The sequence below is a fragment of the Chenopodium quinoa genome, unplaced genomic scaffold (assembly GCF_001683475.1).
Source record: "Chenopodium quinoa cultivar QQ74 unplaced genomic scaffold, ASM168347v1, whole genome shotgun sequence".
Taxonomy (NCBI): Eukaryota; Viridiplantae; Streptophyta; class Magnoliopsida; order Caryophyllales; family Amaranthaceae; genus Chenopodium; species Chenopodium quinoa.
The window spans coordinates 758,661-782,107 of NW_018742211.1; the positions used below are offsets into that span (position 1 = coordinate 758,661).

At 42.2% G+C, this 23,447-nt stretch overlaps 2 long non-coding RNA genes across 5 annotated transcripts; one reads left to right on the forward strand and one right to left on the reverse strand.

The window, feature by feature from the left end:
- The first annotated feature begins 10,242 nt into the window (after window positions 1–10,242).
- LOC110733883 lies at window positions 10,243–21,332 on the forward strand. Of its 4 annotated transcripts, none has more exons than XR_002513705.1 (9): window positions 10,246–10,673; window positions 11,311–11,379; window positions 13,212–18,465; window positions 18,573–18,966; window positions 19,408–19,649; window positions 19,768–19,887; window positions 20,057–20,149; window positions 20,411–20,529; window positions 20,611–21,332. It is a non-coding gene; the product is annotated as an uncharacterized LOC110733883 (long non-coding RNA). The 4 variants fall into 4 exon arrangements; XR_002513707.1 differs by having other exon boundaries at window positions 10,265–10,673; window positions 18,222–18,465; XR_002513704.1 differs by having other exon boundaries at window positions 10,244–10,673; window positions 11,311–18,465.
- Window positions 21,333–21,927: 595 nt separating this feature from the next.
- LOC110733900 lies at window positions 21,928–22,583 on the reverse strand. Its single transcript, XR_002513708.1, has 2 exons — window positions 22,501–22,583; window positions 21,928–22,422 (listed from the first exon to the last, which is right to left on the reverse strand). It is a non-coding gene; the product is annotated as an uncharacterized LOC110733900 (long non-coding RNA).
- Window positions 22,584–23,447: the final 864 nt, after the last annotated feature.

Below are 23,447 nucleotides of genomic sequence, written 5' to 3' on the forward strand. Positions count from 1 at the left end.
TCTATGGGGTTGCCGTTACCGGCTGCCCCCATAGTAGGTCTGACGTCAGAGAGATAGCACTCCCTAGCCGTCCTCTGGTCCCCCTTAAGGGAACCGACTGTACCATCGTCCTTTTCAAATTTGACAAGCATGAGGGAGGGAACAATGACAGCCTTTGACTCATTGAGGGTCGGACGGCCAAAAATCATGTTGTAGGCGGCAAGCTCTTCTACAACCAGGAATTTGATCACCATGTGGCGTTCTTCCCCCTTTCACCCAGCCGGATGGGAAGATCTATGCTCCCAACCGGATGCACTACACCTCCCCCAAAACCAACAAGCGGGTGGGGCGCCTGGTGCATGCTACTGGATTTGTACTTGAGCTTGGTCAAGCACTAATAGCTGATTAGGTCAGACGAGCTCCCGGTATCTATTAGGATCCGGCCAACTCTCTGATTGGCAACCTTGCATTCAATGACTATGGGGTCATCGTGAGGCCGTCTGACCTTGCCCCGGTCCTTTTCAGAAATAAGGACCTCAGGAAATATGCCTTTCGACGCCTGGGTCTCCTCAACTGAGTTAACCAGCTTCCTGATGTTATCTTTGGTGCCCCGGATAGTGGGACCCCCTCCGGCAAAGCCGCCTGCTATTGTGAAGATAGTCTCTTCATCCGTTTCTGAATTTGCAAGAACAGCTTTTGCCGCCTGCCCTTTCTTGGCCAGGGTGTTGCCCTTGGCTTTGGGCAGATAAGACTTTAGAGCCCCTTCATCAGCCAGACGGTCTAATAGCCGCCTGAGGCTATAGCAACCATTAGTGTCATGGCCAACATCCTCATGGTACTAGCAGTATTTGCTTTTGTCCCGGCTGCCTACGGGGCTTTTCATAAAGCCGGCTTGTCGAGAGACATCCGGTCCTTGATCTCCATGAGGATGGAGGAGCAGTCCTTTGTGAACTCGTACTTGGGGACGTACGGTTCAGATTTCCGTCTGAGCTTCTGAGCCGGCTGACCAGATCGGTCTGCCGCCCAGACCTCCTTTCTCTTCTTTTCTTCCTTTTTAGCCGGCTGTTGTTGTTGTTGCCGGCTGTCTCTTCTGTCAGATTTTTTGAAATCCGACGGCTGCTTTACAGCACAAAGCTCTGTCGCCTGATGTAGGCTTCAGCTTCCATTAACGCCTCTTAGAGGGTGGCTACCCTTTTCCAGACGAGGTCAAACTTGAAAGTCGACCCATCCTTCAGACCCTTAAAGAAGTCTGTGTAAGCAACTTCATCAGACAGCCCTTGAATATGAATTCTCATCATTGAACCGCCTGACATACGACTGGAGTCCTTCTCTGTCACCCTGCTATATTGCCCCCAGATCGAGGCTTGTCTTTTTAGCCGGGATGTTCATTGAGAAGTTTGACGTAAACAAGTACGCCAAGGTCTTGAAGCTGTTGATGCAGCCGGCTGGTAGGTTACCAAACCACCGTTGGGCAATGCCCTTCAGGGTAGCCGGGAAGCATCGGCACCAGACGGCATCATCCAACCCCTGTAGGTACATGAGGTTGGAATAAGCCATTAAATGATCTTCTGGGTTGGAGGTACCATCATAGGCACCTACCAACACGTTTTTCATCTTGGCCGGCGGTGCCGCCTGGGTTATCTCAGGGGAGAACGCCGAGGGCTGTTCTCCCAGATTTAGCAGGCGCTGCTGCCAATCCATGAGTTGGAACGACTGCTGCACATTTCTGCCAAATGGACCCGTTTGGGTAAAAGGGGATCCACCCAGCCCATTCGGCGAACCGAACAGACAGGTTGGATCACTTTGGCTCCAGACCGGGCGGATGGTTCGCCCGTCTGACTCCCTAGACTTGTTCCCGTACGCCTGTTAGAGGTGTCGCGGAAACTGTCTGGAAAGGTCGACGTTGAAGCCGACGCAGACGCCAGACTTCTCTTTTCTTGGAGAAACGTCCGGGCGTCAGAGAATATTTTTTTTAAACCATCCGGATGCAAGTGCCGGATGGGTTTTCTGGGTTCCGCTTGCGGGAAGCGGAGCCGGTTTTGATCGAACTTGAGGCCCTCCCCCTCCTTTGGCTTTGGATGAGGGGTAGGGACCCGGTCTTTAATAGCCTTCTTGCTAGAAGAAGGCTTCTTGGCCGGCTGACTCTTCTTGGGAGTAGCTGACCGATAAGGCTCTGGATTTCGCCTTTGAAACTATTCATGAAAGTCATGAGTTCGTTCCTTGTGACGGGGGCAGAGCCCTCTGCCGCCTGGGCAGCCCCAACCGTGTTGCCGGCTGGGTTGCTTGGAGCAGCTTGGATGTTTTCCCGTTCCTTCTTATCCCTGGAACGGGTGTGCTTTGTTCTAAAGGACCCGTCTGGGGCCACATAGGTGTTGAGGTCGTACTCATCACCGCTTTCATGGTCCATCTGGACCTCAGGCTCAGCCGATGGCCGCCTGTCCTGATCCGGTGGTACAGCGTTAGAAGCCATCTCAGAAGTACTCTCCCCACAGACGGCGCCAAATGTTTCGGGGTTTTCTGATGTGTTCTGCGGGAGAGTTACAATTCCAAGAATGCCCTTCGATTGCCTGTACCTGCAAAACCACGAAGACTCTGGTTGGGTGGAGCTCCGCCTCCGACGATCAAGTCAGTGATGCACGGGAGGAAGAAAGTGCGTAAAAGAGTAATTACTTCTCGCGTAATGGGAGAATTCCGCAATTAAATTTCTCGGGTTTGGTGTAAGACGTATTTATGATTGTATTGAATGCCACTTAAATGTAAGTCAGTCCCCCATTAATGAGGATTCTCCCACTATTTATAGTGGGGAGCATTGGTTCCCCATTTAGGGTTCTTAGGACACGTGTCAGCAGGGGATTGGAGCCCTGCTGACCCATAGCAAGATGCCACGTGTCGCGCTGCCATTGGGCCACGTGGCTGGGTAATTTTACCCCAAACAGGAATAGTGGCCAAATACCGACTGGTGTCAATGAGACATGCGGTTTTGTTTGTACCGTTTAGGTTCCATTTTAGGTTGTTCAAGTCAAACGGCTGTGAGTTAGCCTTTGTTAGGTTAATCAGTCTTTGCCACCGGATGCCCACTCATGTTGGAGCAGACGGATTTGGGTTTTATTCAAGAAGCAGACGGCCTGTGGCCGCATCTAGTTGCTTTTAAAATTTAGCTGCTAAGTTTTGGACTTAGCTTATTTTTTCAAATAGCTGCTAAGTATTAGACTTAGCTTATATCCTCAAATTTAGCCGTCTGTATTTTCCCTGAGCAATAGCAAGCGGCAGTTTCATTAACTTAGTCTCATTGATCAATTCAAACGGCTGCGGACTTATCTTATTCTAGACAGTCGATTGGGCCATTTGCTTTAAGTTTATAGAGCAATGTGCTACCCAAAGAGGAGATGCTCTCTAAGACGAATTCACCCAGATGGGCGTCGCCGAACGCCTTCTCATATTGGAGCAGACGTATTTCTTTTTAAAAGATCATCCGACCATTGGCCTCATAAAGATCATCCGGCCATTGGCCTCATAAATATCATCCGGCCATTGGCCTCATAAATAGCTGCTAAGTATTGAACCTAGCTTATATCTACTCGTGTGCAGTAGATGATAAAGTTAAATAGAGCCATCTACACATTGCGCAGACGGCATTCCTGTTGGGAGGATGCATAAAATAAAAAGTATTGAAAACAAATAGCAACTTTTTATTGATATGCCTTTATTTACAAAAATTTTACAAGTCTTAGAAGTAGTACTTTTTCAAGTTGTCTACGTTCCAAGTTCTGGCTAGTTGTCTGCCGTCTAGTGTTTCCAGGCGGTTGGTGCCGCCTCTTACTTCTTCATAGATTCGGTAGGGGCCTTCTCAATTGAGAGTCAGCTTTCCCTACTCATTGGCCCTACCGGTTGCCTCCATTTTTCGTAACATAAAGTCCCCTACTTTCAAGGGTCGTTTGTGTACTCTTTTATTGTAACCTCTCGTCATTCTCAGGCGGTAAATCTCATGTCGCAAGGCGGCATTGCCCCTGCGTTCCGAGAGTGAGTCCAATGCTAGCTGCATGGCCTCCCAATTTGCCTCCTCGTCATATAGCATGACCCGGAGAGTCGGCTCATAATGCTCAATAGGCAAAAAAACAGCTTCTGCACCATAAACCATGAGGATGGGGTTTCACCAGTCGCCCCTTTTTCAGTCGTTCTGATGGCCCATAGAACATGCGGCAATTCATCTGCCCATAGACCGCCAGCTCGTTCAATTTTCTTTTTAATGCCATTTGAGATTAATTTATTGAAAGCTTTAACCTGGCCATTTGCTTAGGGACGACCGACTGATGCAAAGCAATGAGAGATCCCTTGGTCCCCTAACCAATTCTTGAGGGTAGGCGTTTCAAATTGAGGGCCATTGTCAAAGACCATAGATATGGGCACCCCAAACCGGGTGATAACATTTCTCCAGATGAAGGAGATAACATCTTTTGCTTTGATGCCTTTGACCGCCTCTACCTCTACCTATTTGGTGAAGTACTCAACAGCAACCAGGATATACCTTTGTCTGCTTATAGTAGGCGTATATAAACCTAGAATGTCCATGTCCCATTTGGCGAATGGTACTGGGCTATGAATGGTCGTTAAATAAGTGGCCGGACGGTGTATAAGTTTTCTAAATCATTGACACTTATCACATTTTTTCACCATTTCAATGGTAACTGCTTCTAGGGTAGGCCAAAAGTAACCTTGTCGCCTGGCCCTCTTTACTAGGGACCTGCCGCCTATGTTGGAGGCGCAAAAGCCCGAATGTAGGTCTTCTAGATAACCCTTTTTCTGAGGTGACGCATTTCAAAAATGGTTGTAGATAACCCTTTTTGAAAAGTACTCCATTATGGATTTCAAATTGGCCTCACTTTTTTTCATTGCAACCTTCTCTGGATAAGTATCCAGCAAGGTGGAGTTTTCTAAGTAAGCCCAGATGCCATCCCTCCAGGTTGAGCTTCAGTCCAAAATTCCAATGGAATCTTGTTCAATGCTTCTGTTTTCCATAACTTCCCAAAAGACTAACCGAGGTGTATCACAGGAGGCGGATGATGCCAGCTTAGAGAGAGCATCCGCCTGATTGTTCTTTGACCTGAGCACTTGACATAGATGAAATTCCTCAAGTGTCCCAACCTCTTATTTGACTGCCTGCAAATATTTGATCATGGCTGGATGGGTGGCCTCATAGTCACCATGGTATTGGCTAACTATCAATTGTGAATCTAAGTAGGCGTCAACTTTTCTTGCCCCTGCCGCCTTGCACATGCGGATGCCGGCTACTAGGGCTTCATATTCTGCCTCGTTATTTGAGGCCTGGAACTTGAACCGCAATGCATATTCATACTTATCTCCTTTAGGAGATTGACATATGACGCCTACACCACAGCCGTTCATTGTAGAGCTCCCATCCCCATATACCTTCCAAACCTGATTAAGATTTTCCTGATCAGCCGGCCTTGTCATTTCGACAATGAAGTTGGCAAATGCCTGTCCTTTCACTGCCTTCCTCGGTTCGAAGGAAATTTCAAGGCTTTGAATTTCAATGTCCCATTTGATCATTCGGCCGGATGATTCTAAAGTTGTCATTGGCCGCTTGATAGGTTGTTCTGTGTAGACTACAACCGGATATGCCAAGAAGTAAGATTTTAACTTCATGACTGCCATGAAGAGGGAAAGGCCAAATTTTTCAACCATTGGGTATCTCAGTTCTGCATTTCTTAAAATATGACTGATAACACTTCCTTTGGCAAAGGGCTAACAAGCCTTGGCAAAGAGTGCAAGTGTTCTTTCAGCTTTTGAAAGGCCGCCTCTGCATCCGCCCCCCATTCGAACATAATCTTCTTTTTTATAGCTTAGAAGAAATAAAGGCACTTGTCGCCTGAACGACTGAGGAATCTCCTCGATGCCGCCAGACAACCTGTTAACTTTTGAACTTCTTTTACAGTGCGAGGTGACTTCATATCAATGACTACCTGTATTTTTTTCTGGGTTGGCCTCTATCCCCCTTTGATCAATAAAAAATTCGAGAAACTTCCCAGACTCAACACCAAAGACACACTTCTTGGGATTGAGCATGACCTTGTGCCGCCTGAGTATGGCGAATGTTTCTCGGAGGTCAGCAAGGTGATTAGCCTGTAGTTTGAATTTGACTATCATATCATCAATGTACACCTCTACATTCCTCCCAATTTGATTAATGAAGACTGTATTAATCATCAGCTGGAAAGTAGAAGGTGCATTGTTCAAACCAAACGGCATCACGATGTAGCAGAATAACCCTTATCAGTGACGAATGCCGTCTTCTCTTGATCTTTCTTCCACAGGAGGGTATCTGATGAAATCCTAAGTAGGCTTCCATGAAACTCATCAAGGCGTGGCCGGCTGTAGAGTCGACCAAACTGTCGATCTTTGGAAGCAGATAATTGTCCTTTGGACATGCCTTGTTCAAATCTGTGTAATCAGCACACATGTGCCAGGTACCATTCGGATTTTTGACTAGCATAACATTTGCTACCCAATCTGGGATGTAACGTTGCCGAATGAATCCAGCATCTAACAACCTTTTCACATTGGCGGATGCCGCTTGACTTCTTTCCTCGCCACGGTTCCTTTTCTTTAGCCTAACAGGCTTCTTTTTGGTATCCACATCAAGTTTGAGAACACCAAGATCCGGACTTATGCCTGGCATCTCTTCCACTTCAAAGGAAAAAATGTCTTTGAATTCTTTCAACAAATTGTGCAAGTTTGCACCCAAGCTTGCAAAAGCAGCCGTCCTAACCTTAACAGTTCGCTCTGGCCGTGTGTCGTCCAGAGCAATATCAATGTGTTCACCAGCTGGCTGGGGACTAAATTCATTTGACCGTTCCTCGGTCAGTGATTGCTATTGTTTTTCTTTTTTAAAGGCCACCAACTGGTCATTAAAAAATAAAAACAATAGCATCCTTGATTTCGTCAAGGCCTATTGGTTCATTGCCCTGGCCAGATGTGACCACCGTAGACTTGACGTCCGAGAGGTAGCACTCTTTAGCCGTTTTCTAGTCTCCTCTTAAGGAGCCAACAGATCCATCATCCCTCTCAAACTTCAGAAGCATAAGAGAAGGAATGATGACAGCCTTGGACTCATTTAGAGTAGGGTGACCCAATATCAAGTTATAGGCGGTCAGTTCTTCAATAACCAAGGAACGGACCACCATGTGGCGTCCTTCTCCCTCCTCCCTTCTCCCCTAGCCGAATGGGTAGGTCTATTCGGCCTATCGGATGCACAACTCCACCCCTAAAACCAACTAAGGGATGAGATACCTTGTGCATGCTTTCAGGCTTGTACTTGAGCCTTTTCAGGCATTTGCGGCTGATGAGATCAGACGAACTGCCCGTGTCGATGAGGATTTGGCCTAACTTCTGGTTGGCCACTTTGCATTTGATGACAATGGGGTCATCATGCGGCCTCCTGACCTTGCCCCTATCTTTCTCAGTGATGATAACTTTCGGGAAAGTGTCCTTGGATGCCTGCCCCTCATCAACTGAGCTGACATCCAGCCGCCTGATGTAGTCCTTGGTACCCCGGATGGTTGGGCCGCCTCCAGCAAAGCCGCTTGCTATGGTATAGATCTGTTCTTTATTAGTGTCCGAACTATTAGCAGGTTGGGCCTTCTTGTTGGACGGTTATTCATGGTTTGTCTGCAGGGTCACCTTGGATCTCAAAATATAGGACTTTAGCACTCCTTTACCAGCTAGACGGTCCAACAACCGCCTAAGACTAAAACAGGCATTGGTGTCATGGCCAATGTCCTCATAGAAGTGACAATACTTGTTTTTGTTTCGATTTTTGGCGAAACCTTTCATAGCAGCCGGCTTCTCAATGGTCACCCGGTCTTTGATCTCCATGAGGATGGAGTAACAGTCCTTGTTAAACTCATACTTTGCGATGTACGATTTAGAATCCTTCTTTTTCTTCTGGGACGGCTGCTCATAGCCGTCTGCCGCCTAGATTTCTTTTCTCTTTTTACTTTCTTCAATTTTAGCTGGCTGTGATGATCGACTCTCTTATTTGTCAGACTTCTTGGAGTCCGACTTCTTACTGATGTTACAGAGTTCAGTTGCCTGTATATAGGCGTCCGCCTCCATCAAAGCTTCTTGGAGAGTAGCAACCCTCTTTTTGACGAAGTCGAATTTAAAGGTCGACCCGTCTTTCAGACTTTTGAAGTAGTCTGTATAGGCCACTTCATCAGACAACCCTTGAATCTAAATTCTCATCAGATTGAACCGCCTGATATATGACCGTAGCCCATCTCTATTTCCCTGCTAATTTGCACCCAAGTCAAGACTTGTTTTCTTAGTAGGGATGTTCATAGAGAAGTTGGATAAACCAAGTACGCAAGCGTCTTGAAGTTGTTGATGCATCTGGCCGGCAGGTTGCCGAACCATCATTGGGCGACGCCCTTCAATGTGGTCGGGAAGCATCGACACCATGCGGCATCATCCAACCCCTGTAAATACATGAGGTTGGTGTAAGCCATGAGGTGATCTTCTGGGTTGGTGGTACCATCATAAGTATCTACCATAACATTTTTAACCTCGGTCGGCTGTGCCGCCTCGGTTATTTCCTTGGAGAACGTTGAAGGTTGTTCCCCAAGTTTTAGCAGGCAGAGCTGCCGGTCCAAAGGTTGGACGTTATGTGCCGTCTGCCCCCCCAAAGAGGGCCGGCTGTATGTAAGGTTTTCAATACGGCTTGTATGGCTGCTGAGGCACATATGTAGCCGAATGGATTATCTGAGGACTAGAGTGGACGGACAGGCCACCTGATTGACCCTCTTGGTTTGATTGCGAATACCTCATTGAGGTATTCTGAAAGCTGTTTGGGTAACTCGACGTTGAAGCTGACTCAGACAACTGTTGACTCTCCTTCTGCTAGATTAACATCCGGGCATCAGAATAAGTCTTCTTTGTGCCATCCGGGTGGACGTGCCGAATGACCTTCCTCATCCCTGTCTTAGGGAATCAGATCTTTGTAAGATCGATTAAGGGCCGCTTCCGCTCCTTTGATTTAGGATGCAAAGTGGGTTCTCGGTCTTTGACAAACTTGTTCCTCCCAGAATGGGAAGGCTTCTTGGCCGACTACTCCTTGTTAGAGCCAGCCAACTTGTTATCGATGAATTCCTTTATCTCCCCATTGAAACTTGTCATGAATCTCATGAGTTCATCTCGGGTGATTGGATTTGTGCCTTCGGCCGCCTGGGGTTGTCCAGACAGCTATCCAGATGGTTGACTTGGACCTGCTTGATCATCGCCTCATTCCCTTCTTTCTATGGGACGAGTGCGTCTTATCCTGAGTGAACCTTCGGGAGCCACATATGTTTCGACTTCAAAGTCGTCATTAGTGTCTTGGTCCGTATAGACTTGAGCGTCAGCCATAGGCCGTTTCTCACTAGGAGAGGTACAAGTTCCAGTGAAGCCATCTTAGAAGTACTCTCCCTACAGACGGTGCCAAATGTTTCGGGGTTTTTTAGTGTCCTAAGGGAGAGTTACAATTCCAAGACTGGACTCCGGGCGCCTGTACCTGCAAAACAACGGAGACTCCAGTTGGGTGGAGTTCCGCCTCCCACGATCAAGTTAGAACGTGTTCGGATGTAAGAAGTGCGAAATGTAAATTCGATCAGGTTCCTTTTTGGCGAGAAATTATCATCCGGCTATCTCAGACAGCCTCGGTATCCGAGTGTAAACTCTTGAGGGTAATTAATGCTGCAGTAAAAGCTCTGGTCGTATTCCCTGTGTTTCCTTTAAGGAAACATCTCCCTTTTATAAGATCTCGAAAAGCGTGCCGACCCTTGGTTTAGAAACCTTGGATTGACGGGCTTTGGGATTTGGGCCTTGAAGGCCGCCAAATATCTGTCTGCCACGTGTCCTGTCCTGGTAAGTCCACTTTGGACTCTCCTCAGGATGACACGTGGCGGACTTTGATTGGCCACGTGGCGGGGTAGAAATCCCCTAATCACTTAGGGCCTTCATTTTCTGGTAAAAGGTCATGTAGAAAGTGATACATTTGGCCATGCAGTTTGAAGACATACACTACTACATTATTGAACAAATGCAATAGTCGAAAAAGGCTAATACAACGCTATTTTCTATGACCATCATGTGGGCTAAAACGACGCACTCTTCTTGAACATTCTAGGAAGTACAACTAATGTGACGACTATTTAGAGCCGTTGTATTAGCGTAGCTAATGCGAATGTTCAGGTAGCTAATGCAACGATATATAAACTAGGCGCTCAAATTTTCACTAATTCCTTCTACTTTTTTCACCAAATTTTAAAACACCTACACGTGTAGTGTACTGCTTTCATTTCAAGGGGAATTTTTTTTTTTTTTCAAAAAAAGGAAATGAACAAGCTGGTCTTCTCTCTCCTCGATTCCCCCATTTCCATATTTCCATTCATACTTTCAGACAAAACTCAAAAACCTTAGAGTAGATAATTTCACCCAAAATTGGGTAGTAAAATTTCACAAAAAATCAGAGGAAAATTAAGACAATTCGACATGAAAAAACTATAGAAGTAGATGAAAGTGGTGTTCATTTGCTCGATCCATTAAAGCGGGGGTGTGTTGCTTGAGGCGGTGGTTGTTTCAGTTAGAGGTGGCTCGATAATCTGCGTGTGGAAAATTTTAATTGTTCGGTTTGCTTACAGGTATAATTATAAAGTTTTGTTTTTGACATTACATAGTTAATAGTTATTGAAATTTCTAAAATTTAATGTTTCAATTTCCTTAAAAGTTATAGTAGTACAATTTTTTTTTTTTTAAAAAATTGTTAAAATTAAGTTATAGTAATCCTTAGCAACGGGTGGGTCGAAATGGGAGGTAAATCAGAATGGGTTAATGTATCTTATTGTGGCGTTAATGATTTGGATTATATTGTTATATTTAAGTGGGTAGTTTATGCGGCTGATTGGGTTAAAATGGGAGGTAAATTAGAAAGGGTATTCCGTTAAATTGGAGTGTTTGTATTGAGATTTTGAAAAAGAGTTTTCTGTTTGCATTGCTAGATTTTAGTGGGTAGTTCATTAGTATTGTTAGATTTCAGGGTTTGAATTGAAAGTTTGAAGAAGAGTCATTAGCCTGTCAAATCTCAATCTCTCGTGCTATAAGCCTTTCAATTCTTTGGTCTTCTAATCCTTATCCCTGTTGTTCCCGGAGAGACGTTGCAACATGCAAGCTTACAACAATCTTTCCTTGATTAGTTTCAGTTTTTCGATTTAACCCTTTAGTTTATTTCTTATCTATTTTTTTCCTGATTATTTTTACCCATCATTATTGCTTGTTCAGTATCCTATCCTTTCCGACGAGGCTCTTGTTCACCGGCGCTGCGGCACCCCTTGGCCTTGCTAGCTCGAGGTATGTCATATTGTCATGAAAGTTTGCTTAACCATTATATGAGCATGTTTGAATTTATCAATCTAGCTAATTTTTGGGAAATTTTTATAACAAAAATCATAAAGTTTTACATCTAATTGTATGGGGCTTTAAATTTGACTAATTTATGGGATTCTTGTTGTTCAATGAGCATGTTGGTTGTACATTGTCCCTTTGTTGGTATTAAAACTATTAATGGCCCATAATGAAAACTTGAAAGCATAGTCAGTCAGGGTGATTGTGTTTATGTGATTTGTAGTTTGGTCTCTTCTTTTCATTCTTTTTTTTGTCAAGTATGAGAGTGTGAAAAGCAGATGCTAGAAAGGGAAAATTGGAATGTCATGTGAATGAAAAGAAAGAAAAAAGAAAGAAAAGCTAACAGCTAGTGTTAACTCACAACAAACCTCTAATTCCTATATAGGGATGAATTCCTGAAATTAGGACACTTTAAATTGTTGTTCATTTGTTGGAATTAAATAATCTGAATGAGAACTACTACAACTAATTTAGTTTGAATGATAGCTTTTCCAAGTATTCTTTTTAATGATATTGTAGTACTTGGGTATTGTTACTTTTCCAACTCACCTTATTACCATCATCTTAGTTTCAAGGTGGGCCGGAACACAGTGATGTAATGAACTCAATACTCTTTGTATAATGACCATTATTTATTGGTTCGGGTACATTGAATGGGTATATATATTTTCTGTATTCTCATGCCCCTGTGGTGTATTGGTACTGATATGTCCCTACACTCAGAATAACTCCTGTAATCGTTTAAGTGTTTTACGAGATAAAACATGAATCCACAATTCCACACTGATCTTTGTCTACTTATTTGTCAGGACTCCCTATGTTTTCAAATATTATATCTACATTTTGCTGTCTTGTTGTGCTTATAATCAGATTACTTTCTGATCTTCAAGAAAATTTGTAGACATTATGAACCATATCAATAACCCGAGTCTTTTCCCTAGGCCTAGATCCTTCTATGCAATCTGGGGAAGCGAACAACAAACGGTGAAGCTCATTATAAATCTGTAAATAACTCACTATTACATCATGTAGCCAAAATAAGATTTTATTGCATTACTTCTCATATCTCTAAAATCTAACATGTTTATATATTTGACTTTAGTTGATTCCTCTTATCTCTTCCCCTAATAGAAATAAGTAGGAGAGAATTCCGTTTTAAACCTTTTTAATAATTTCATATAACAATTAGGCTAAAGTACTTGCTTGTATTTGATCTTTTGTTGCTATAGATGAAAGGTAATAAGTCTATATTTTCAACACAACGAAATCAACTTTCAGAATATGAATGACTTCGATTTGAGAAATTAGAAAAGAATGTAGAACGAATGAAGGCTAAAGGTAGTTCAGGAGCAGAACTCTTCGCTAACAAGATTTTGCAAGAAAAAAACTCGTTCTCTGTTTTTGGTAAAAATACCAAGGCCACGTGGCCTAAGAGGGTGACACGTGTCACCTTAGGAGAGGTTCAAAATGAACCAATCCTCAACATGTGGCACTCCCAATCAGTAGGGAAAAAGACGGCCTTTAGGGCCCAATTCCCGAGAAAAGCCGTAAAATGGCGCAGCCCCCCAAATATAGGTCAAAATGACCTAAGTAGGGGCACATTTACTAACGACCCTATAAATACGGAGATTTACCCTATTTTGGGGACACGTTCTTTTATTACACATAATTAATTCTCTCACATAAGAGAAAACACCTGATCTCGAGATCTGAGAAGGTCTACTTTTGCTTTATGCACTTTTTACCTTACTCCGAAGACTTTCTAACTTGATCGTCAGAGGCGGAACTCCGAACAACCGGAGTATCCGTTGTTTTGCAGGTACAGCCGGCGGGAAAAAAGTCTTGGTGATGTAACTCTCTCGGGGGACACAAAAATCCCCGAAACATTTGACGCCATCAGTGGGGAGAGTACCTCTAAGATGGTTTCTCAAGAGACTGTTACGCCTCCTGAGAACAAGGAGCCTACGACTGAGGTCTATTCAACAAAGCTAATTGAAAGTCAAATGCATTCAACAAAGCTACTTCTAGCCTACTCTTGAGGCAGACGCCATGGAAAAGGTGAAGAGGTGTGATAAATGTCAGATTTGGCAAACTCGTATACCACCCGACAACTGATCTGAAGGCCATTCATAGCCCAGTACCATTCGCCAAATGGGGCATGGACATTCTAGGTCTGTATACGCCTACGCCAGGCGGACGACAGTTTATTCTAGTTGTCATTGACTATTTCACCAAGTGGGTAGAGGCAGAGGCGGTCAAAGGCATCAAGACAAAGGATGTCATCTCCTTCATCTGGAAGAACATCATCACCCGGTTCGGGGTACCTATGTCTTTGGTTTTTAACAATGGCCCCCAGTTTGAGATGCCTACCTTTAAGAACTGGTTGTGAGACTAAGGGATCTCTCATTGTTGTGCATCAGTCAGCCGTCCCCAAGCAAATGGCCAGGTTGAAGCCTTCAACAAGCTAATCTCAGACGACATAAAAAAGAAAATTGAAAGGGCTGACAGTCTATGGGCAGAAGAGTTAACTCATGTCCTATGGGCCATCAGAACAACAACAAAGGGGGCAACCGTCGAAACCCCATTTCTTATAGTGTACGGTGCTAAAGCCGTCTTGCCTATTTAACATTATGAGCCAACTCTTCGAGTCATGTTGTATGATGAAGAGGCAAACTAGGAGGCCATGCGGCTAGCATGGGACTCACTTCCAGAACGCAGGGGTAATGCCGCCTTTTTTCATGAGATATACCGTCTGAGAATGAAAAGAGTCTACAACAAAAGAGTGCGCAAACGGCCCTTGAAAGGAGAGGACTTTGTGTTACGGAAAATGGAGGCAACCGGTAGGGCCAATGAGCAAGGCAAGTTGACGCCCAATTGGGAAGGTCCCTACTGGATCTATGAAGAAGTAAGAGGCGACACCTACCGCCTGGAAACTTCAGATGGTAGGAAGCTAACCAGAACTTGGAATGTTGACAATCTAAAGATGTACTACTTCTAAGACTTAAAAATTTTTTGTAAATGAAAAGCCTATAATGAAAAATTGCTTTTTGTTTTCAATTTTGATTACTTATGCTTTATTAGATAAGTCTCCCAATGGGAACACCGCCTGTGCAATCAAACTGTCAAATCTAAACCAGCCGTCTGCTCCAACATGAGTACGACATCCGGCGACGCCCATCCGGGTGATTTGATCGCAGAGAGCATCTCACATTTAGGTGGCACATTGCTTTATAAACTCAAACACAAACGACAAAGACTGACTAACCTAATAGGGGCTAGTTCACAGTCGTTTGACTCGAATAATCTAAAATGGAACTTAGACGGCTTAAAAAAACCACATGTCCTATTTGACATCACGCGGTATCCGGCTGTATCCAACTTAGATTAAAAGCTCATAATAATTTTGTAACTCGAGAAATCCCTCAATGGGGAAAAAGGACGCTTGAGTATATTCATGGATAATCAAGTCCAATTTCACAGATGACCCAAACGGTGAACGTCTGGGTGTTTAAGATATTACCGCCTGAATCTTGGACAGTTGTGTACTTGGCTTGGGGAAATCGTGGTAGTGATTGATTGACCTAGGAACCTCTCATACTCTTTAAAGTATCAAAAGTTTCTCAAGTCAATCGATCTATTTTGAAACCAACCACACTGCCGCCTGGGGCAAGAGGCCAGCCTGTTTGTTAGTTGCCGCATGCAATTAATAAGTTAGGAAAGATTGAAGCATATATATGGAAAAAGTCATAAATTGCAAGAATTGAAAATTTTAACAAAATCGACTCAGTCAGTCATTTTAAATAAAATCCAACCAAAAGGTTGGGAGAGTGATTGTCATACTGAATTTACATCTGGGAAAATAAAAAGAAATGTTGGAAATACATCAGAGATACTCGGCACGCCAGCCAGAAATACAAACGGCCAAAGGCCAAATAGAAATAAGGAAAGCTAATTTTGCTGAGGCGGGGCCACCGACGCATCCTTCCCAGGCGGAGGTAAAGCAGAGTTCACCTGTGCATCCTCTTCCTGTTGCTCTTAATCCTCTCCCTCCCCTGCAACCTGAGCTGGCTCCTCATCGTTTGAGGCCTCCTTGTTTGCCCATTCCTCAAATCAGGCTCCGGCTTCCCTTTAGCCCTTGTAGAAAGAACAAGATCTACGTACTGGTAGGCCAAAGCCTAGACGCCAAGGTCCCATGCCATCCTCATCCGGTCCTCACAGTCTTGTTCATTCTCCTCAATGAGGCAGCTTGAGTAACCCTGAAGATTTCCTGGGAAGCAGCCATCTCATCCTTCAGACGGTTGACGTCTGCTCGATGGGTGGTGTTTTCCTTGTCGGCGCCCTCCAGAGCTTTGAGGTCCGCCTGGGCATTCTTGAGCGCCGCCTAAAAATTGGTGGCTTTCAAGTTAGCCTCATCAAGAGCAGTCGTCAGCCGCCTGATGGATTCCGCTTGTGTCATTAGCTTAGCTTTAATCTCAGATCATTTATGGTCTTCTGATACTGGGAAACGTTAGCGGCCTCATTCGCCCGTTTATCGGCCCTCCTTACCTCTTCTTGATTGCGAGCATACGACTTCTTCAGCCCATCTATTCTCAGCATCATCTGTATAAATGCGAACGGTATGTTAGAAACACAATCGGCATTATACTTGAAAGAATCTGAATTAAGTTATTATACCTCAGAAAGCAGGGTGAGAATGCGTTCGACATTGAACGAATGAATCCCAGGGATGGCCTCCTTATCCTCCTTGGGTATAGACCTCAGCATGGTCTAAGATAATTGTTGCACATTCGGCCACCGGAGGGATCGATAAGGTAGATTTGGTGAGAAAGCTACATAGGCGCCACCAATAGTCTGTCGGCTGCCTGAGGAACCCTTCGACTGTAGCTAAGAACGTGACTTGACCCGCATAGGCCAACCAAGCTCAAAGGGGGAGTCGAAGGGGTCATCCGTACCTTGGGGATGTTGCTGAAGGCTTAGATCGCCCACATCCGCTGCAGAACCGCTTACAGCTTTGGGTGGCTCGCCACCCTTCGCCACCTCAAAGGCACCCGGCTTGTTGGATAGGTCTATCCTAAGACCAAGGTTCTTGATACTCTTCCCGCCGATGGTTAGACGACCCTTCCCAAGCAGAAACTCCGGAGCCGTCTGAATAAAAGAAACCTTTCTAGACTTGGCCGAGCTTGTGATCCAGCTTCCGTTTGATTAGCTTGGTAAGGGATCTAGGAGCCCCCTTGTCTCCATCCTGGATAGGAAAATTCAAACAATAAGTATATAATCGGTCATAACCGTCTCTATATGCAAAGAGAGAGAAGACTATTGCAGGCGGTTCATACCTGACCCTTGGCCGCCAGCTAGACGTTCTTTTTCTCTGCATTCTCCTTTCTTATTTGAGCTGTAGAGCAGGCGGACAAGAACGCCTCGTCTCTCAACCACTCATGCTTGGGTACTCAGTTTTTGGGTACGCTTATAACTTGGTGGTTGCTAGGGGCATGGTAGTCACCCCGAAGAAATCAGGCTCTATTATTGCCTCCCAGTCGGCGTCTGGAACCTTAGGTTTGGCACACTTTTGGCCCAAAAGATCCGGCTTCTTATTGTAGCAGCGATACTCGAAGTTTTCTCGTCGTTTGGGGGCATAAACAAGATAAAACTTGTTTCTCCAATCAGACCACTTAGACGGTTTGTCTAAGGTCATGAAGTATTTCGGATGGGTTGTCAAGGTGTACCAAGCACTCCAGCTGCCTGGGTTACGGCTCAAGTAATGCATATGAGCAAAAGCCTCTCAGTTGAGATGGAGGTTCTGCATCTCACAGGCGGCAATGTAGCCTAGAATGTTGACCTAGGAGTTTGGGGTCAACTGCCACACACCAAGGCCGTATCCTCGAAGGATTGCCTTTATTGCATCATGGAGGGCGAAGCAGAGACCGGCTAGGAACACCGCCTCATATTAGCTAAAGTACTCATTGGCGTTTGGTTGGTTATCTTTCCATGCAATGGTGCCAAGCTCAGGCGGCACCCGTATGGCATAGCCCTCTCCAAGAGGACGCTTCTTCCTGAAGTTCTCCAAACCTTGTTCCATGTTGGCCCTATCCCTGGCATGTTAAGGGGTCCGTCTCTTTATTCCACTTCTTTTGCTCCTCTTCCTCAGTATCCTCAAGCGGGGATAATGAGCCACTACTCTCCTCAGTGCTAGACCTAGAGGCGGTCTCTCCACCGTCTCACTCTAAGCTGGTACAGAGCCGGTCTCTTCACCGTCTCTTTGTTCAAACTCAACTTCATCAGATTCCTCCGGGATACTATCACTAGGAGTGTTAGGTGCACCCAGAGGAGACTATCTTTCCTCGCTAGCCGGTTCTACCTCATCAGGCGGAACACCGTCTGTATCTTCCTCTCTATAGTCTAGATCAGGTGTCGTCCTCATGGTTCCAGCCATTGTGGCCCAATAAGAGGGTGACACATGTCACCTTAGGAGAGGTTCAAAATGAACCAATCCTGTGGCACTCCTAATCAGTAGGGAAAAAGACAGCCTTTAGGGCCCAATTCCCGAGAAAAGCCGCAAAACGGCGCATCCCCCCAAATCTAGGTCAGAATAACCTAGGTAGAGGCACATTTACCAACGACCCTATAAATAGGAGATATCCCCCATTTTGAGGACACGTTCTTTTATTACACACAATCAATTCTCTCACATCAGAGAAAACACCTGATCTCGGGATCCGAGAAGATCTACTTTTACTTTCCGCACTTTTTACATCACTCCGAACACTTTCTAACTTGATTGTCAGAGGCAGAATTCCGAACACCCGGAGCTTTCGTTGTTTTGCAGGTATAGCCGGCGGGAAATTAGTCTTGGTGACGTAACTCTCCCGAGGGACACAAAAAGCCCCAAAACAGTCTCGATGTTCAAAATGGAAAGTGCAATGAACTAGTGAAAGACAAGGATAATGAGTCAACGTCTGAATATCATTGGCATGCTGATGAGGATGAAACCCCTGGTGATATGGAAACTGAAAATATCACTTGTCGAAATGAAAGGTAAAACTTATAAAAAAAAAAAATCTGACTTAATACTACACATATAGTTTTTTTTTTTTCCTAATTTAATATTTTTGCCTTTTAATGTGTACTCCACATATATATAGGTTTTAGCTCGGGCGCAAACGATGGGTGAATTTTTGAGGAAAAATAATCCTACACGAAAGCATCATCAAGTCCAGCAAAATTGTGTTTAGAAGGTTCAAGAACAATGTAACTAGAAGAAGCAACCAACATTGAATCATCCTGAGAAAGAGCAACAAAGTTTAATATCACAAAAAAGGCAGAAAAAGAGGCCACTCTGTTCTTTAGGGTCCATGTCAGCGTATCTTGAGCTCCAAAGAAGCAATTAGAAAATAATGACATGGTTGCAACAGATAAAACTCATACAACCATATTAAGAGATGAAAATTGCAATGATCTGCAACAAGTTCAATGACGACTTTAACTATGTTAATTATCAATTGGAAATGGAGGTACTAGCTGAATATGGAAAGGAGGGTAAGTCAATATTTATATTATGAAGGTACTCTTGTTTTTTTTTTTTTCAGTTATGAATATTTCAACTTATTATTATAGTAAATAGATACTTTGAGTAATACTTGAACGAATATAGAGGCTAAAAAGAAGAAGCATCATCAACTACAACAAGTTCATGATAATAACTAAAATGCTTCTAAAAAAAACAATTACAAAGTAATGAAATGGTTGCAACAGATCATGATAAAACAAATACAATACCAATAAGAGGGGATGAAAATGATCTACAGATGAATGACAATGACAATGGTGTTGGTTATGAATTGGAATTGGAGAAAGGAAGGTATGGGAAGGGATATATGTTGTTATTTACATTCCGAAATTACTCTTTTTTTAGTCATGTGTTAAAGCATATATATTAAATACATTATTTGAACTAATACATAAACTAAAATAATATAGAGTTTAAAAAGAAGAAGCATCGAGGGCCAATAAAGCTTACAAAGGTTCATGCTCGTACAAGAGAGGAGCACCAAGTTATTATTTTGAACTCATTTGGCCAACCAATTGGACCTACAAAGGAAATTGTTGAAAAATTTATGTTCTTCTTGGGAACTTTGGGGAAGAAGTTTGAACTTGCGCCACTTAACTACACTGATTTTCGAAATCTGCCCACTCTTAGTAAGATATGGGAGTTTGTTTTGGTATGTTAAAGTATTTAATTTGCATAAATTAGGTTATATATCTTGAAATATTATGAGTTAGTCCATTGGTTTCAGACTTCCATTTCTTACTAATGTGTCCTTGTTTTTATGGTTATAGGAAAAGTATATGGTTCCTAAATCGGGAAGACGATATGTAATGGAGGCTGTTAATACAAGTTGGCGTAACTATAAATACAGATTCAAGAAGAATCAGTTTTCTAAGTATGACACTGATGAGGTAAGATGGGTGCACAAACCAGACACTATTTCAGTACCTCGGTTTTAAGACCTCATAAATTATTAGCATTATGAAGCGATTGAGGTATATGATGGAATTTCCTTTACTCTTCGTAATTTATGTTCTTTAAAGTTTGTCTAATTATAGTTTATTGTTTTTTTTTACGTAGGAATAAAATAAAATCAATAGAGAGAACCGTCTTAAGTTAAATGATATACACACGATGGGCCGTAAGTCATTTGCAATATTACGTCATGAATTGGTAAGTACTTCCTCATTTTTAGTGAATTTTATCTTTGTTTCTTCTTCTTTATTGTATTCTTTGATGGCTGTATTACATCATCAATTGGGAATTACTACCTCATCTCTAATCATTTCTTGTAAAAACAGAATGTTATCTAAGTTATTCGTTCATTGCAATCCATTTAAGAATAGTGTTTGCTGGTGATGTTGAAACTTAAATGGTAAATATGTCCATTCTTTTTATATGATATGCTTTAAAAAAAAATTTCATTGTCAATAGCAACAACTGGATCCAAACAAACAAGAACCTTCCCAAGCAAAGGTTTACAAAGAATCAAGGAGAGAAGGGTTCCAGGAAGGACATACCTTACCAACAATGAAAAGCCTGAACAAAATATTGTAAGTTAAATCGAAACATTATAACAGCTTAGCGTTCTTTTGATATTATACATAAATAATCCTTTTTTTTTCTCTAATTAGGAAAAGATGGATGCATTAGAGTGCACCTAAGATGAAGAAGGTAGCAACTCCAAAGATCCTTACTCTGAATTAGTAAAAGATCCTAAAAGCAAAAGTAGGATTCGACTTTTAAGAAAAGGTGTGACGAAGACTGATTTAAAAAAAAAAAAAGGGATGAAAATGCAAGTTGTATTATTCCAAATGAGTTCTTACAGAGTATAAAATCAGAGTTGGTCAACAACTTGCACCAAGCATTGGATCTGTCATTATGTCCCAACTTCAAGAAGCTAATCCCGAAGTAAATCTTGTCATTCCTGAATTTTTGAGTCAAATAATTCCAAGGGATGCATCTTCTACACTGCATAATGGGCAATCTTCTGGTGTGACTGTTGTTGGGAATGTGAATCAGGTTATCAATGCATTATCTTGTTGCCATTGTGTTAAATCTTAGACTTGATATATCAATCTTTGTCATTCCAATTATCACCATTGTAGATTGCTTATATCATGGATAGTAAAATACTAAGTCTAGTAGTCAAATAATTTACGAAATGATGAGTAAATTTCACTAAAATTAGGTTGTCACAAAAACCTAAAGTAGCTACAACTCATACTAGTATGGTAACTGATAAAATTAGGACTTTCGTACTACTTGCTCTTAAATGGATGTCCCCTATCATAGCTTTGTTTCCTGCCCATCCCAAACAATAATTCATTATTAAATATCGTTAAGATTAAAATTAGATATCGTTCTATTGTGCTTGCTTTAATTCATTATTCATATTTTTCTAAACTATTTGCTTTTCAGTTGCGTTACTTTCTTAAGAGGGGGGTTTCGTGTTTAGTCGTCTATACTCATTTACTACAACTTGGTTCAGCAAACATTGTATGAAATACAAATATCCCGGCTGGCGATCACCTGTGCGCATAAATAAGGACCATAACGAATATGGCGGACCTATAAAGGCTATTCTACAGTGATAACTAATCATCAGGCCAAACAATCAAACTAAACCCTCAATTACAACAAAATACATTCAAGCTTTTGCCTACATCAGAACACCATCTAATAAGTAGTCTATTCTCACCCATACACCATCCTACAAACCAATAAACAATTTCAGCAAGGACAAACCCCAACTGTCTACAAGAACACAACTACAAATATAGAAGGATAAACATAGCCAAAGCAATCACAACCCTGTGAAAAAAACAATTGCAGACTTCATACTAATTTAACACAATCACAATCCTATGAAAACTATACATCTAACAATCCAAGCATAATGAGAATGAAATCGTTAAAGACAAAGAGATAGAGCACCAATACTGCATAAGTGACAGGAATTCAATCTTTTACAATTAAATAAAAAACAATGGCATACTTCATACTAATTTAACACAATCACAACCTTATGAAAACTATATATCTAACCATCTAAGCATAATGAAAATGAAATCTTTAAAGACAAAGAGAAAGAACATCACTTAAAAGAACACTTCTTTCTGATGGGATTAAACAGCCACCAAAGCTGCAAGACCACCAAAAACAGGAAAACAGAAAATCAATCTTCAACACTACATATGCTTGAATAAAACCAAACAACATGGACCTTAAAAACCTAAACCCAAACAGCACAAACCACACATGCACAACAATATCAGCACATTCAAAGAAATTTGCATTTTACCCAACAGTAGAATAGAAAGAAGCCTTAAAACTGCACCAGCAAGTCCAGGCAACATAAATGTGCACACCAACGTAGCAGGAACCATATTTTGCATCTTCATCTATGCATTCCAAGTGACGTAATGAAAGGGAGTATAATCAAACTGGACAATGAAGAAGTTTTCTATTACCAAACAAAATATACGAAATCAACAAAATAGTCACCAGAATTAGGATCAAACCTCTGCCTCAAAGATAAGTGTCCTTTCTTCTTTGCTTCCTACTCAGGCTCACTGAACTTAGTCCCTATTTATAAACTCCAAATTATAAGTGAGTGCAAATATGTAATTTGTAAATTTAGTTAAATAAACCTTTTTTTTTCTATACCTAAAAGCCTTTGTATATCATTACATGTATCCTATCCAAATAAAGCAAAAGTTAAATCTGAAAAAGTAAAAGTCTTTAACATCAAAGAAGAGGCTCATACACCTAAACTCATCAATACCAATAACAACTACAGGATTCTACAACAACTAACCTAAATTTCCCATGGATAAACACAGAAACCGCTGGGTTTTAGGCTGACTCATGTAGCCAGGGAACACTCCCAGCTGTTGACTGCCAAACTCAATAACATTAAGCCTTTTAAAAAACTGCATTTCACAATAAATTACCTAAATTTTACTACTGACTCAAGAGATGCACCGTAGCCAAAGCTGTTAACTGTCAAATCCAATAACATAGCCCATTAAAAATAACAAAGTATTATAAATTAGCTACTTTGCTAGCATGCCTAATAGATCACTATTGTGACAGCTAAGTAAGTAGCTTATTTCTATGAACATAATTGACAGAAAACAAAACCAAAGCATAATAAAATGATTTTCATTTAATCTACATCCACTTATATTAATGGACAGTAAGCATCCCAAGCTAATTTAGAATAACAAACTGTGGCCTAACATAGTCACTTCATCTTTAACAAATTTTAATCCACTAAAATAAATGGCATTAAGCATTCTAAGCTGAAATGCAAGTACAATAAGCATTTTTAGCTGATTTACAATACCAAATTGAGAATTCACATGATCAAATCAAATAATCTCTAGTAAATCTCTTACACTAAACACTCAAAAGTAAATTACAATAGCAAAACATTTCTTACAACACTACATATTACAATATTCAC